The sequence below is a fragment of the Portunus trituberculatus genome, chromosome 41 (genome assembly GCF_017591435.1).
Source record: "Portunus trituberculatus isolate SZX2019 chromosome 41, ASM1759143v1, whole genome shotgun sequence".
Lineage (NCBI taxonomy): Eukaryota > Metazoa > Arthropoda > Malacostraca > Decapoda > Portunidae > Portunus > Portunus trituberculatus.
The window spans coordinates 29,269,075-29,285,727 of record NC_059295.1 but is presented as its reverse complement, the minus strand read 5'-3'; the positions used below and the strand labels follow the sequence as shown (position 1 = coordinate 29,285,727).

The 16,653-nt window shown below is 39.1% G+C and overlaps 1 long non-coding RNA gene across 1 annotated transcript in view; it reads left to right on the top strand.

Annotated features, from left to right (window-relative positions):
• The window catches only part of LOC123516825, a 73,361-nt gene extending 57,964 nt beyond the window's left edge, over positions 1 to 15,397 (top strand). The window contains exon 3 of the long non-coding RNA XR_006678288.1: positions 15,316 to 15,397. This is a non-coding gene — a long non-coding RNA (uncharacterized LOC123516825). The remainder of the gene's footprint in view (positions 1 to 15,315) is intronic.
• The last annotated feature ends 1,256 nt before the right edge of the window (positions 15,398 to 16,653 follow it).

Here is a 16,653-nt window from a genome sequence, read left to right as displayed (position 1 = left end):
AGTTAACCAATACTCTCAATCATTCACCACTATTCTGTCCACCTCCCTAATTCAAGAGTTAATCAGTACTCTCAGTCATTCATCTCTTTCTCTGGTTAACTCTGGAACTTCCTACTTAGTGCTGTGTTTCCATTTTCCTATGACTTGAATTCATTTAAGAGGGAAGTTTCAAAACATTTATCCTATTCTTTTGGCTAACCCTATCGGACCTGATCGGGAAATGGCCTCTAAGTAGGCCTTTTCTTTAATCGTTTATGTTGCCCTTGGCCAAGTTCTTCTCTTACATAAACTTCATTAAAAGGTAAAAGCAAGGATTTCCAAATCAGTGTCAGTTTAGTTTCAGAAGTGTTTTGATATTCCTCTATCAGTATCATTTTATCCATTTCACTACGATATTTCTTTATGTAAGAGGACGACTGTCCAAGGTATGAGTGGAATCCTCCATACAGTAAGGCATATTCCATACATATAACAATTCACAACATTAAAAGCGATGTATGAAATCTTTACAAAACATCTACAAGAAATAAGGGAATAAAGAGAAAAGATTTTCCAGTTTCCAACGAATATAATGTGTGGAGGTGTCTGTAAAAGTAGAGAAGGCATTTCAGATTGGTGAAGGAGTAAGGAAAGATATGACATAAAACAGTAAATGGAAGCAAACATTTAAGTCAGTCAGTTAGTCAGTAATTTAGTCGGTCTGTTCATACAGATAGATATCTTGTAACAATACCTTGATAACCTCAATGATAGGAGTAAATAAAAACACTTGTAACAAGGTTCCCTAGGAAACGCTACACAAGTGGCGTTTTCGACGTTCTATAGTGGATGGGCTCGTCCGTGTGGGGCCACTGAACTGGAAAAGCCTTACTTTTACTGTAGTTAAGTTGCGTAGGTTAGACAGTTTTAGGAAATGGCAATTCAATATTTGTCTCTTCAATACTGGAAGAATATTTACATACTTTTCTTCTTTCTATAAACACTACTAGTGTAAGTCAGAGCTCAGTTTCTGTCTCCGATTATTATTATTATTATTATTATTAAATATTTTTGTGGTCATATGTGAATATTAAGAATATTTGTTTTATCTTCCTTTTCCCAACTTTAGATTTCTACCTTAGTCATTTTCTCACATTATTTGCACATTATATGTCTCTCATTAGATTTCCTTGTATAATTCAGTTTTTATTATTTACTGTTGCTTGAGTCTATCCTCCTAAAAAGAAGTACTCTTAGTTATGAAAATTCATAACTTTATCATAATGACTATGGGTTTTTCATAACCTCTGCCATAGCAATGAGTTATTTAGTTATGGCTGAGTTTGTTAGCACATATATGTATATAAAATATACGTTAATTGATAGAGAAATAGATAAAAAATAACAAGATAACTGTACACTATATTTGTTTCATGGCCGTTATGTAGTTATTAAACTGTATATATCTTGAATTAAGAAAACTAGCCCCTAAAACAAGATCTACCACCAGAAGGCAGCTTCAAAAGTAAATAGTAATAAGCAGTCACCACTCGAATGCCTCGTTTTTTATCACCACAAAAATTCCACCACCACCACAAGTAATTACAAAGACAACAGCAACAATAACAACTCGGACACCGTCATGAGAACAAGAAAACTTAATTGATCTTGAGATTAATCTTGTTACTCATAAGCTTTATAAAGAGAATTTCCAGAGAGAGCACTTTGTTGGTCAATGTTTGTCTCAAGATCACCAAGCCACAATATCAGCACAGGCTAATCTGTATCTTTTATTGAGATCAGCTCACTCAGTTTACAAGAACGAAATCTCCTTGGTTAGCGCACACGGATTTGTTTGTGACTTACTTGGCCATGCTGACTTAAGTGCGATTCTTAAGCCTTATGACACCTCCGAAAAAAATCATAGCATTGCAGATAATTTTCTTACAATTTTATGGCGCTTATGATAGACTTAGTTTATGAAATATCTATGTAAAATTTCCTCCATTTTCAGGGCTTATTACAGATTCATAGCATTATGACTTTTTATAAGTACCGCCCCTGTAATTTTATAATAATATGGTTGTTTCTGTTTCACTTTTAGCTTTGGATTTCGAATAACATTTTTTCCCTTCCTGGGAGGTAACCTGTAACCTGTTGTTTTATGAGCATGTAAAATATTGTTGCTTTACCTTTCTCTTTTCCACCTCAGATTTTTCCTACATTATTTTGTCGAATTTCTATAAACGTCTATTCTTGTAAACCTGTGTTTATTATGTCTCCTGTTATATTTTTGTCTTTCGATCATGAGTGAATATCAAGATATGGTAATTTAATCGGATTTTATTTTCAATGAATATTTATTCCTGTAAGTCGGTGTTTATTCCCAGTCTCTTCGTATCTGTTGTTTTGCAATCACATGTGAAGAATATTACAGCGTGAACATTAATCTTCTCATCGCCTTAATTTTTCACGTGGCACTAAGCATAACGTCACTATAATCTACTCGTGGCATTTTTTCATCAGACTTCATGAATAAATCCGTTTTGCTTCACGGGAAGTATTGTTGCGCCATGATTTAATTCACCGTCGTTTCCTAGAATACACGTAAACCTGAACTGTTCTTCCTGTAGTGTCGGTTTTCCTTCTAGATATTGGAGATATATGCTCACATTTTCATAGTAAGTGTGAGACTCCTAAATATTACCTACGAGTAGTTTTCTGATGTCTAAATGTCTTCCTTTTCTTTAAATATCAGTATGATCACACATTTCTCCATAATGAGGATAAATATACCATGGTTTTCTCTTTGTTGAATTTTTTCTTATTATTTCATTTTGTTAACTCCTCTTTTTAGTGTGCAGGACATTTTATTCAATAGTTGACTTTCTGTACTTGGAACAATTACTCTACGTTGAAACCTCTGAAACTTATCCTGAAATTAGAGTTCGGTCAGCTCCTATCCGTAACGTTAGAGAAAAAGTGAATGTATACGTATATCTTTTTTTTCAGTACACGCAGAAGTTTACTATTCACGTATAACTGAATTGTACCTGACTGTATATCGCAGTTTGCAGACAATGGTCGATCAGTCAGTGAGCCTCTGCAAACACTATACAAGTTTTAACACTGCCTGCTAAAAACAAAACAACACCTATTATTAATATCTTCATTTGAATTTTATTAGTAGACGACAAAAGCAATCCTGCTAGCATTAAAAAGTTCTAGTTATTCTATTGCATTTTCTGTTATGAGAAGCGCCTTTCAGAATTTCACTGTAAACTTGCTGCAGATAATCATCTTAAGCTCCAGGAAAAAAACAAAACAATTGAGAGGTTTAGATGAGTAGATCGTCGCCTGGAATAAGAAAACATTCTAGCCAAAAAGCAGGTCACTTGTGAGAGGTGTAGTGTAGGAACAATGCCCTGTCACTGACCACGAACAAAGAGTCTAAAGAGATCGCCTCCATTGCCTGTAGGCTCGAGTTTGAAAGGAGGTATTAGTAGTGTTTATATTGACTATTTTCTCATGACTGCGCTACAATCGATTAGTCATTTTGTGGCTTGGATCTATCAAGTTAAGTTTTGGGTGACAAGCGTGGTATGCCTGATAAAAGACTCGAACTCGTGGTAATCTTCCTCCTTTTAACGTCTATGCGTCTGAGGTAGGCACAGCAAAGGATTTGAGTCTATGGTCTATGATACTGTTGAATCTTTTAGGGAGGACAAGTGTAATGTATCTTATCAAATATGGTCTCCACATTTTAACATGACTGAGATAGGCACAGTAAATAAGGCTTTCTTCTTCCTCTCACTCCTATTCTGTCCAACTCTCTACGCAAGAGTTAACCAGTACTCTCAATCTTATCTTCCTCTGGTAAGTTCTGGAACTCCCTGCCTGCTTCTGTATTTCCGTCTTCTTCTAAGAGGGAAGTTCCAAGAAACTTGTTCCTGAAATTTGGCTGATTCTTTACTACTCTTTCAGGGAACCAGCATTTCAAGTGGGTTTTCTTTTTTATGTTTCGTTGCCCTTGGATGGTTTTCCTCCTCCATTAATGAAAAAGGTTTATGTCTACAATGGTTAATATTTCACACTATTTCACATCTTTTCTACATTTAGTTTGAATTCATTGCATCAGATATCTAGTTTAGTATTTCGTGAATGAATACAAAATTAGGAGAAAAACAAGACTGAGTGTATATCATGAAATCGTAAAAGTTTGCCATGTATGACTATGTTCACCAAAGTCAGAAATGTAGTTCAATTTCGTGTTTCAAATGGAAAACCTTGAATATTTAACGCAAATAGATCTCTTTTATCATGCATTCATGAGTTGTGAGTGTTGCCCCGGATCTCAGCACAGGAGAGCAAGCTAGATTACTCTGCTCGTGTTTGCATTCAGAACTTCTTATAAATCTTTCTTCGGTGCGTTGACCTCCAGTAAAGAGAAACACCCTCACTCTTTTGTCAGAGCCCACGCCCCGCCACGCCCCGCCACACCCTTCCCTCACCAATCCATCTCCCCACCCCCATTATGTCACATCACCGTACCCTCACAATGTCCCCTTCCAGCACATCCGCACCACACCCACACGCCGCCCATGCTATGATTTCGCAAGGTACCATGCCATCACTATTGCTACCATTCATTCTGGAACTACCTGGCTACTTCTGTATTTTCATCTACCTATGACCTAAACTCATTTAAGAGGTACGTCTGAAGACATTATTTTATCACATTCTTTTAGCAAACTCTCTCGACCCTGTTCAAGGACTGGCGTCTCAGTGGAACTTTTTGTTTTATTGTTTTGTTGTCCTTGGCCAGTTTTCTCCTCGTACATAAAAGAAAAAAATCTTCACCACGTAAATTAATCATGTCAACTTGAACTTCTGACTAATTCTCGGGAATTTTTTTTTTCTTAATAAGAACAAGCTGGCGGACATTGTGCGTTTGTACACACACACATACACACACACAATTCTGTCAAGTACTAAGCGGAACAAATCAATATCAGTAAATCAATTGCTAAACAACAGCTATTGATTATTCGGCTGCTGCTGCTACTACTTCTACTACTACTACTACTACTACTACTACTACTACTACTACTACTACTACTACTACTACTACTGCTACTACTACTACTACTACTACTACTACTACTACTACTACTACTACTACTACTACTACTACTACTACTACTATTACTACTACTACTACTACTATTAGCACTATTACTGCCACTACCACTACTGAAACTGTTGTTATGCCTATGCCTATAACAAGAGAATTGGATATTACTGCTATTACTATTATTACTACTACTACTGTTATCATTACCACTACCACTACCACTACACTACCATCCTCTTATCCACTAACTATTCAACGTGGAGTTCACCCCGGAGTCCCCTTTTGGGGAGGGGACTATAAATGTCAGCAGGTCGGACTGCTCTCTCGGTAGCAACCAAAAATGTTTTAATATCTTCCTCAACTTTTTCATCATTAACTGCTGCAACATTTGTGGTCTTAGATCTAATTTTCAATCTATAGAGCACCACCTCTGCTTTACTAAACCACATTTTCTTTTCCTCACCAAAGCAACTGACAGTAGCCCCTTCTCTATTCACTCCTACTTCCTCTATCATCATTTTTGCTCCAAAGCTGGATGTTGCGTCATGTGCGCAATGACTTGACTTGCTCTCTTGCCCACGCCCTTGAATTTTCCGAGTTTTCAACCATCTGGCTTTGACTCAATACTCACTCTCGAACTATATTTATCTGTTTTGTCTATCTCTCCCCTAAGTCCTCTGATTTTAGTGAATTCTTTGACTATTTAACTTCTAAAGTGGAGCACTTTCTGTCTCCCTACCCATTCGCAGAGATTTCTATGATGTTTTCCATTTCCTGATGGAGTCCCTCCTATTGTTCTCAAAAACTGTGATTCCGTGCTTGCACCTTGCTTGGCCAAACTCCTTCAACTATGTTTGTCGACTTCTACCTTTCTGTCTTGCTGGAAGTTTGCCTACATTCAACCTTTTCCTGAAAAAGGTGATCGTTCTAATCCCTCAAACTATCGAGCTATAGTTTTAATTTCTTGCTTGTCTAAAGTTTTTTAATCTATACTCAATAGGAAGATTCTCAAATAATTTTTTTATGCAAGAGGGAAATTAACCAAGGGTAACAGAATATTTGAAATAAAGGCCCACTTCAAATGAGGATTCCTTAAAAAATTGGAAAAAATTAGCCTAAAGACAGAGACAAATGTCTTGAAACCTCCGTCTTAAAAGAAGTTAAGACGTAAGAAAATGGAAATACAGAAACAGGCAGGAAGTTCCAGACTTTACCAGAGAAAAGTATGAATGATTGAGAGTACTGGTTAATTCCTGTATTAGAGTTGGACAGAATATGGATGAGAAGAAGAAGAAAGCCTTGTGCAACGAAGCCGTTGGAGGAGGGGAAGCAAGCAGTTAGCAAGATCAGTAGAGCAGTTAGCATGAAAATAGCGATAAAAGATAGAAAGAGATGCAACATTCCGGCGGTGAGAAAGAGGCTGAAGACAGCCAGTCAGAGGAAGGGAGTTGATGCGACGAAAAGCTTTTGATTCCACCCTATCTAATAAAAATGTGTGAATGGAATCTCCCCAAACATGGAAGAGTACTCCATACAATGACAGATAAGGGCCCTTGTACAGATGGGCTAGAAAAACTGGCGGAGACGCCTCAGAACGCTCCACTTGATAGAAGTTGTTTAGCAAGAAATGAGATGTGAAGTTTCCAATTAAGATTATGAGTAAAGGACAGACCGATGATATTCAGTGTAGAAGAGAGAAACAGTTGAGTGTCATTGAAGAAGAGGGGATAGTTGTTTGGAAGGTTGTGTCGAGTTGATAGATGAAGGAATTGAGTTTTTGAGGCATTAAACATTAATAAATTTTCTCTACCCCAATCAGAAATCTTAGGAAGGATGGAAGTAGGGCGTTCTGTGGCGTCCCTGCGTGACCTGTTGACTTCCTGAATGGTTGCTCGACTCCAAAAGGACGTGGAAAGATGTAGGGTGGTTTCATCAGCGTAGGAATGGATAGGGCAAGAAGTTTGCTTAAATAGATCATTAATGAATAATAGAAAGAGAGTGAGAGACAGGACAGAACCCTGAGGAACATTACTATTAATAGATTTAGGAGAAGAACAGTGGCCATCTACCACGGCTGCAATAGGATAGTTGGAAAGGAAAATGGAAATCATTCCATTAGGAGCCGCATCAGCTAAGATCATATGGCACCGCTAGGGTTAACGGGAGAACGCTACATCTCCCACCGGGCAACTAGGTTTGGCAAGGACTTGAACCCGGGCCGCTTAGACCCGAGGCCCGATCACGAGCAGCTTTAACCAACTACGCCACCCAGCCTCCAGTCGGAAAGGAAACTTGAGATAAAGTTGCAGAGAGAAGGATAGAAACCAAAGGAGGACAGTTTTGAAATCAAAACTTAGTGTCAGACTCTATCAAAAGCTTTTGATATATCTAACGTGACAGTAAAAGTTTCACCGAAATCTCTAAAAGAGGATGACCAAGACTCAGTAAGGAACGCCAGAAGATCACCAGTAGAGCGACCTTGACGGAAACCATACTGGCGATCAGATAGAAGTTTTTGAAGTGACAGATGTTTAAGAATCTTTCCATTGAGGATAGATTCATAAACTTCCGACAAACAAGAGATTAAATCTTCTATCTGATCGGTATTGTGGCTTCCGTCAAGGTCGCTCTACTGGTGATATTCTGGCTTGCCTTACTGAGTCTTGGTCATCCTTTGTTAAAGATTTCGGTGAAACTTTTGCTGTTGCGTTAGACTTATCAGAAGATTTTCATTTCAAAACTGCCCTCCTACGGTTTTTATCCTTTCCTATGTAACTTTATTCTAAAGTATCCTTTCTTATCGTTCTATTGCAGCCATGGTAGACGGCTACTGTTCGTCTCATAAATCTATTAATACTGGTGTTCCTCAGGGTTCTGTCCTGTCACCCATTCTCTTTCTTCTTGCCTTATCCACTCCAACGCTGATGATACCACGCTACATCTTTCAGTGTCTTTTCAGAGACGCCCAACCCTTCAGGAAGTCAACAGATCACACAGGGACGCCACTGATCGCCTGACATCTGGTCTTTCTAAGATTTCTGATTGGGGCAGAGAAAACTTATTAGTGTTCAACGCCTCAAAAAACTCAATTTCTCCATCTCTCAACTCGACACAACCTTCCAGACAACTCTCCACTCTTCTTCAATGACAATGAGCTGTCCCCCATCTTTTACATTGAATATCTTCGGTCTGTCCTGTACTCATAATCTTAACTGGAAACTTCACATCTCACTTCTTGCTAAGACACCTTCTATGAAATGAGGTGTTCTGAGGCGTCTCCTCCAGTTTTTCTCGCCCCTCCAACCGCGCTAACTCTGTACAAGGGCCTTATCCGTCCTTGTATTGAGATCTCTTCTCATGTTTGGGAGGTTCCACTCACACAGTTTTATTAGACAGGGTGAAATCAAAAGCTATTCGTCTCATCAACTCCCTTCCTCTGACTGACTGTCTTCAGCCTCTTTCTCACCGCCGAAATGTTGCATCTCTTTCTATTTTTTATCGCTATTTTCATGCTAACTGCTCTACTGAACTTGCTAACTGCATGTTTCCCTCCTGCGGCCTCGCTGCACAAGGCTTTCTTCTTTCTCTCACCCCTATTCTATCCAACTCATTAATGCAAGAATTAGCCAGTACTTTTAATCATCCATACCTTTCTCTGGTAAACTCTGGAACTCCCTGCCTGTTTCTATAATTCCATCTTCCTACGACTTGGTTTCTTTTAAGAGGGAGGTTTCAATTCATTTGTCCCTGACCTTTGGCTAACTCTTGGATCTTTAAAGGTACTAGCAATCAAGTTGGCCTTTTTATTTTACTTTTTCTTGCCCCTGGCAGGCTTCCCCTCTTGCATAAAAAAAATTCTATTAACAATACCCATACGGATATCTAAACAATGCACATACATCTCCCGCATTGGTAAGAGTGGTTGGGCAGTGATAGAATAATCCAAACTCATGACTACACATGAGCGAGAATCTGTGATATTACAAATTGGAGGTCAATCTTAGCAGAGGAGAAAAGAACAAGGAAGATCACGCATACTTCCTTCTTGCCACTGCGTAAACTGAAGCTGAGGAAAACGAAAGAGAGATATGTAAAACGAGGAGTGATTAGATGAATAAGAATTAAGAGGAAAAATAATGTGAAAGATAAGATGAAAAATCAAATGAGAGATAAGAAAAAAATTGATGGAATAAGATATAAGAGGTAAAAGGAAGGATGAGAGGAATTATTTAATGAATCCCAGAAATACGGAAGAGAAGAAGTAATGAGAAAAGATGAGGGATAAGAAAGAAGATTAGATGGAATAATGTAAGATAATAGGCAAAAGAGAAAATTAAAGTAAAAAATATTGATTGACATCATATTTTCGGCAACCATAACAATGAGGTAAAGCAAAAAGACAGATAAAATTCTCCAAGTTGATATACGACCTAATGAACTCAAGCAAACATTATAGCAGAGGAGAGTTTCCAATACGTATTACTGTAAAGAAGATGCATGATAAAAGAACGAAATGAAAAGCCAGGATCTAACGCAGGATACATGACTTAAGACCTGAACCACGCTACTTATGATGCCTGGAATATAAGAATAAGAGAAAGAGGAGCGTAGAACAACAGCCATATACTGAGAGGAAGAGTAATAACAATGAAAATGGTGATGAGGCAAAATGAGCAATATGTAAACTTCGGATAATGAGACGAAGAACAATGAAAGAGTAGGAAAAGAGCAAGGAGTGAGAGGAAACAGGTCATAAGAACTGAAAGAAACACAGTATAATAAAGAGACAAAAAAAGAACAATAAGCCTCGTACAATAGGCGGGAAGAAAAGACCCAGATTGTAAGAGAAAAAAGCAGATCAAACAGCACATCCGACCAGCAACTAAATTAAACACACACATGGAGAGGATTTCAGCGACAAAGAAAACAATATACGAACATAGATAAAAAAAAAAAAAAAAGAGAGAGAAAAGAGGGAAAAAAGTACGAAACCTAGAAGGTGAGAGAGAGAGAGAGAGAGAGAGAGAGAGAGAGAGAGAGAGAGAGAGAGAGAGAGAGAGAGAGAGAGAGAGAGAGAGAGAGAGAGAGAGAGAGAGAGAGAGAGAACAGGTTAGACAATGCACCAAACCAGCAGATGAACTGAATTAAAAGACACACCTGAACACACTCTCAGCCACACGTATCCTTCATGAACACGCAATAGGCCAGTGGGACAAAGAAATCAGTGTCTATAAAAGAGAGGGGAAAATAATCAAACCACCAGCCGTCCAAAATGAGGGATTTTCGTCTACCGCAGAGTTTCAGAAGCGCGACAAGCGATTATAAAAAGAGGAAGTCATTATGCTCTGCTTTAATCTGGCGGGATTGCGTGTGATCGCCGCCAGCTCCCGTCCGCCCACAGCTTCGTCTCGCCGCGGCCCTGCAGGTGAAGCGCGTCCCTGTTCCCGCCTCCCCCCCCACTCTCTCTCTCTCTCTCTCTCTCTCTCTCTCTCTCTCTCTCTCTCTCTCAGCTTGTGTCCAACCTCCCCCCACCTTTGCAGAATATTTTGCACTTTTATGACGCATTTTTGACTATCGTTGATGTCATTTGCACTTTTACCTGCAATGCAGTTTTTTTTTCCCCTTCATCTTTTTTTCAGATATCTGTTTCGTTTTTTTTTCTGCTGTTCGATTTTGGCGGCGTATTTTTATAATCCTCTCTTTTTTTCTTTCTTTTATCTTTTCTTTTTACAATCATTACGCTTTGTTTCGTTCATCCTTTCTATTTATTTTTGTTTGTTTCTTTGTTTGTTTGTTTTTGTTTTTCTTCCCATTTTTGCTGTGTCTATTTCATTAAAATCATGCACGTTTTATTAGCACAAAATGCAATATAATCTTTGCCGGCCTTTGTATCAGGATATGCTTTTTCCTTCTGCATGTTCTTCTTTTGTTTGTTTTGCATCGCAACGTCTTCAGGACATTTTTTTTTTTTTTTACGACAACATAACAAGTGACATTCAATTGCTAAATCAAACACGTTTATTTTTATTTTACTCGCCAAGATTATAGCAAAGGCATTTTTCTTCCCTTCAAATCCCTTCAATTTTCACCACAAAGACTTTTGTTTCCTGCTTTGATGACAACAGATAGTACAACTTCTAATATTTTACAATTAAATCTCACATATTCTGCTTTTTCACTAACATCAGAACATAATCTACGACGACTTTTATTCCAGAACATTCTCGTCACAATGCCTTCAACAGTTTTCTGTTTCTTTTTATGACAACACAATATAACTTTTGGTACCTTCACCTGTCACCTGCCTCTTGTATTTTCTTAGGGCGATCGTCGAGTGGACGTGGCCAGCGTTGGATGACTATGAATTACTAAGACTATGAAGGGGAATAGACTTGGGTGAACAAAGGAAGAGTTTTAGACGAATAATATTGAAGGGAAAAATAAGCTTAAGAGACAAGATAGTTAGAGGTGAGCTGAAAGAAAAATATCATAGGGGATAAAAGATCTGGGAATGATGAAATTATATTGCGTATGAGACAAGAGACGCCTACAGGTGGATATAGGAGGAGGTCTAAAAGAAAATAAGTGGAGAAAGATATAATTAAATTGAAGATGAGACAGAAATTACCTCCAGATGTTGAGAAAGTAGAGTTAAGGAGAGAAGAAAAAAGTGCAATGAAGGATGAAAATAGAGGGAAGAGGAGACAGAAGACGCCTGCAGATAACTTGGCAAGAAAAAAAAATATTGAAGAAAGAAAGTGTGGGAGAGATGTGATTGAATTAAAGATGGGAAAGAGGACGCCTACAGATGGAGAGGAGGAGATTTTGAAGAAATACAATAGAAAACATTAAGTTAATTCAAGGACGAGACAGAAAATTGTCGCTTGTAGTTCTGAAGGGTATGATTTCGTCTATTCCATCCACTGTGATATGGGTCAGGCGTTACAGGCCAATGAAGACTTACCGTGCAAAAACAATAGGAACACGTAAAAGAGAAAGCACTGGAATGATGGACTGTACAGTAAACGCGAGAAAACTGTTGCATACAGGCACACAAATTAAAGGTAAAAGTCAATACCTGCAACGATGGATGGACCATAATGTTCAGTGAGGCGAATTGTGGGTCTTCACAATGACTGAACACCATAAAAAATTCGACGAAAAAGGGAGAAACAAAATGAATCGTTCGTGGATGCCAATGTCACGAGTGAATACATGAGAGGACAGAGCGGTGAGCAATGGCAGTTCATGATACAGTAGTCAAGCTGTGTCTGATTATCAAGAATGAAGAATGACTGAACATCGGAGTGGATTCAGTACTTGGTGTGCTTCGATGGTGAACGAAGAACTGCCTATTGAATATTGAACGATACTTTTTGACTGCAGTTGAAGTTGTGTTGTTTCTATGTAAGTGGAGCTCTGGCTAACGATGGAAAAAATGCCCTATAAAAGTGTCGGTCTCTGAAAAAGAAAGTACGTAGCCAAATTTCAAATTAGTAGGAAAGTTTTTTGAAATTTTCTTAGTGTCTTCGTTCGGTGTCAATTATAGCACCACATATGGGTGACAGAAGTAATAAACATTGGTGTTTGATTTCTACTTATTTTCTCTGTTGAAATTCACTATTTTTTTTATAAAAGCTTTCTACCTTTGAATTTGAACGGTACAAATTTACATGTACACTATCAAAACTTCAGCTCATTCACTTTGTTATCATGTGAGTCAGTACATCAGAGAATGTCAGAGATGCAACTGTTTTTTATTTGTATAATAGTTTAACAAAGCAATATAATGAAGGTCTGATGTGTTTATGTTGAATCTGTGTTTGTGTGTGTGTGTGTGTGTGTGTGTGTGTGTGTGTGTGTGTGTGTGTGTGTGTGTGTGTGTGTGTGTGTGTGTGTGTGTGTGTGTGTGTGTGTGTGTGTGTGTGTGTGTGTGTGTGTGTGTGTGTGTGTGTGTGTGTGTGTGTGTGTGTGTGTGTGTGTGTGTGTGTGTGTGTGTGTGTGCAATAAAACGTGTTACTGATTCAGGTGTTGTAGTCAAGTTTAAAGGGTAACTATAGGACAAGGCAGTCAGAGGACTAGATATAGATATTTTTCCTACGTTGGGTTAGAACAGCTGCCATTGATGAGAAGAAAGCCTTTGTCAAGCACTAGATTCATCAAAGCTGGGGATGATGTTGCTGATTTATGGCAACCTAACTGAATTTCCCAAGCAAAATATCAGTGAGGAAAATGAAAATGAAAATCCTGAACAGACATAGTGAATAAAGAAAACTCTAAAGGAATAAATCTATAACTGTTTTTTTTTTTTTTTTACGTAAAGCTAGCCCTCTGTATAGTAAGTAAGTAGTTAGGAAGCTCAGCAGGCAGGTGGGCAGTTGTGTAGGTAAGTAATGCGAGTCTTACAAATCCTGTGGGGATCATGACGTCACCAGCGAAATGGATTAGTCACAAAGAAAACTTATCTCCTCCTCAAAGGAAGTGTCTTTTTACAGAGTCATCAGTAATGGCCTTCTACAATGCGGTCACTTGATACCTTTTCATCTTGAAGAGCCACTCTGTGCTAGGTGATCCAGCAAAAACTGCCCACTAGACTCGATCATCTTTCAGAGCATTCAATTCACAAATCCAGTGAATCATCGAAGATTCTTTATATCATTGTTAGTTCAAGAGGAAGGGCAAACCCTGTTTCAAAGGATTTCCCTCCCACTGCCACTTCCGCACCACGACCTGTCTGAATGCCCGACCCAGAATGGAAAAAGACGCGGCTCTCAAGTGGGGTCTGGAGAATCTTGCCGTCTTTCTACAATAAAACCCGACACAACCTTCTTGTCTTTCGAACTTTGAACCCGATACAACCCTCCCCTCTTTCCACCACAGAACACCACACAACCTTCCTGTCTTTCCACCGTAGAACACCACACAATCCTCCCGTCTTTCCATCATAGAACACCACACAACCCTCCCGTCTTTCCACCATAGAATACCACACAATCTTCCTATCTTTCCACCATAGAACACCACATAATCTTCCTATCTTTCCACCATAGAACACCACACAACCCTTCCTTCTTTCCACCATAGAACACCACACAACTCTCCCTTCTTTCCACCATAGAACACCACAAAATTCTCCCGCCTTTCTACCATGGAACACCACACAAAGTTCCTGTCTTTCTACTCTAGAGTGTTCCATAACCCTTCAAGTTGCATCTAAAAAATACTCCAATGCCTTATTAAAAGATCTGATTCGTTAAGCAATACAGCGATCGCCAATCAGAGAACGTCATACCAAAATATTACTTTTTTTCGGTAATCATTGAACATCCGTGAAATAAAAGATGTTTCATGAACTTCTAGAGCCACCTTTATATTGATCCACTATGTTACTAGCTTCAGATCACTATCATGCTCTACGTATTCCTACACACACACACACACACACACACACACACACACACACACACACACACACACACACACACACACACACACACACACACACACACACACACACACACACACGACTACACAAAACAATATATCGTAGCAGCCAGAGTTTGATGACTAATTTCAACTTACCCCAAGCTTCGGGTTACCTCTGGCGGTGTGAGAGGAAGTGTGGGGAAGAAATGCTGAAGCTCATCAACATTATTAACAGAAGCTTCGTGAAAGATACATGAGATTTACTCCTTTAGCCTTGTAATTCTAAAGAAGATATGACATAAGAACATCAGGAAATAAGGGAAGCTATAAGAAGAACACATCAGATCTACACGCGGTAGTCTCTCGAAGTAAAAGTAAAAGAACAAGAATATATCGTTAGGTTTTTATATGTGAATATTAACGCGAATATGACAGGGAAGTTTAACAGAAACATGACGCGTAGGAGCCGTTGCAGTTTCTTACTCCATACTTTTCCATGGACTGCGTGGGAGATAAAATGTTTCTTTTTAACGTCATCCAACTGCGCCTTGACAACTGAATGTATGGAGATTCAATTTACCCCAAAGTCAAAGATACTGACGCGTGAAATTTATGAGCATACGGGAGCTGTGTACCAGTGACTGCCCACCACTCCATCGTTTATATCTACGCCTTGAGAGAGGATGGCTATCTTGGAAAATTGAAATATGATATAGATTGATAACAAATCAATATAAATAAAGTACATAACTATTAAAACCTGATATTTTTTTCAGTTGAACCTCTTATGGATTTGGAAGAAGAACACTGAAGGGAGACATTTCACCAATACAGTCGCAACAATCACCACTGCCCAAGGTGAGCTTGATAAATGTACTCATCTTTAAATAGAAATAGGTATATGTAAACCAAGAAAGAGAAAAGGTGGAGAGCCAACCCTTGGTGCAGTGGAACCATGCGTGCTTTGTCGTCCGAGGGTCTCCAAGCGCACGGGTTCGAGTCCTGTCCACGGTCCGAGTTTAGGTTGGGCTTCCTCACTCGGGGCAACGGTTTCCTAGCGGGTGGACTTTGAGATAGGAGATGCCCCCAAAAATACCTCCTTTAACCCATAAATTCATATATAAAGCCCACATGGTAAAAAAAAAAAAAAAGGGACACTGAAAGTACACATCTAGCCAATGATCGCCGGTGTCCAAGATAATTTTGATAAATTTACTTATTCTGAACCGTTCCACCAATACATAACCGTGTAGAGAAGTGATAGAGATCGGTGCTTCAGATCTCGAGCGTGTACTTCGCCTCACTCCATCGCCTCCGCCACTTCTGAGCAGTTTTATCGCTGAGTCGCCGAGAGCCGCGAGCCAGACGTGCATGGAAGGGATGGGAGGAGGGAAGCACGGTTGGAGAATACGAGTAACGGAACAATTTGACCGGAGCATGTTTCGGATCAATAGACACTCGAGTTTCTCTTTTCGTTACTTTCAGCTGACTGTTGTTCTTGAAAGTTGGCGAGGTGGTGGTGATGATGCTACTCAGTCCTTGAACGCTCTCCTCCCCTCCTTCTCCTCCTCCTCCTCCTCCTCCTCCTCCTCCTCTTCCTCCTCCTCCTCTTCCTCCTCCTCCTCCTCCTCTTCCTCCTACCTCTTTCTCTTCCAGGAAGTATGTTGTGAATACCTTTAAATGTTTTGGTTCACGGGCTGATGTAGAGGAAAGGTTAAGACTAATTTCAGTAAGGGAGGAAGTTTGTTAAGCAGGAGTGACAGAAGAAAAGATGTCGATTTTGTTGGTGCTATTATGTATAGTGGTGATAGTATCGGTGGTAGTGGTGGTGATGTTATTCCTCTTTTTCTTCATCTTCTTATTTCTAATTTCTTATTTTTTTAGCAGTAATACAGTAGTAGTAGCAGTGTTTCTTCCTGGTTCTTCTTTTTGTCTTCCCTCTCTGTACTTTTCTTCACAGCCTCCAAATATTAATCCACGAGACTATACGTATATGATAAACACACAACTCCCAGCAATACAGTGACTTTTCAAGTAAAAGTCACTCCATGTTGGACCATTAAAGCAGAGTTCCCTAATTTACATCCATCATGCGTGAATCAGCATCAGGTGGG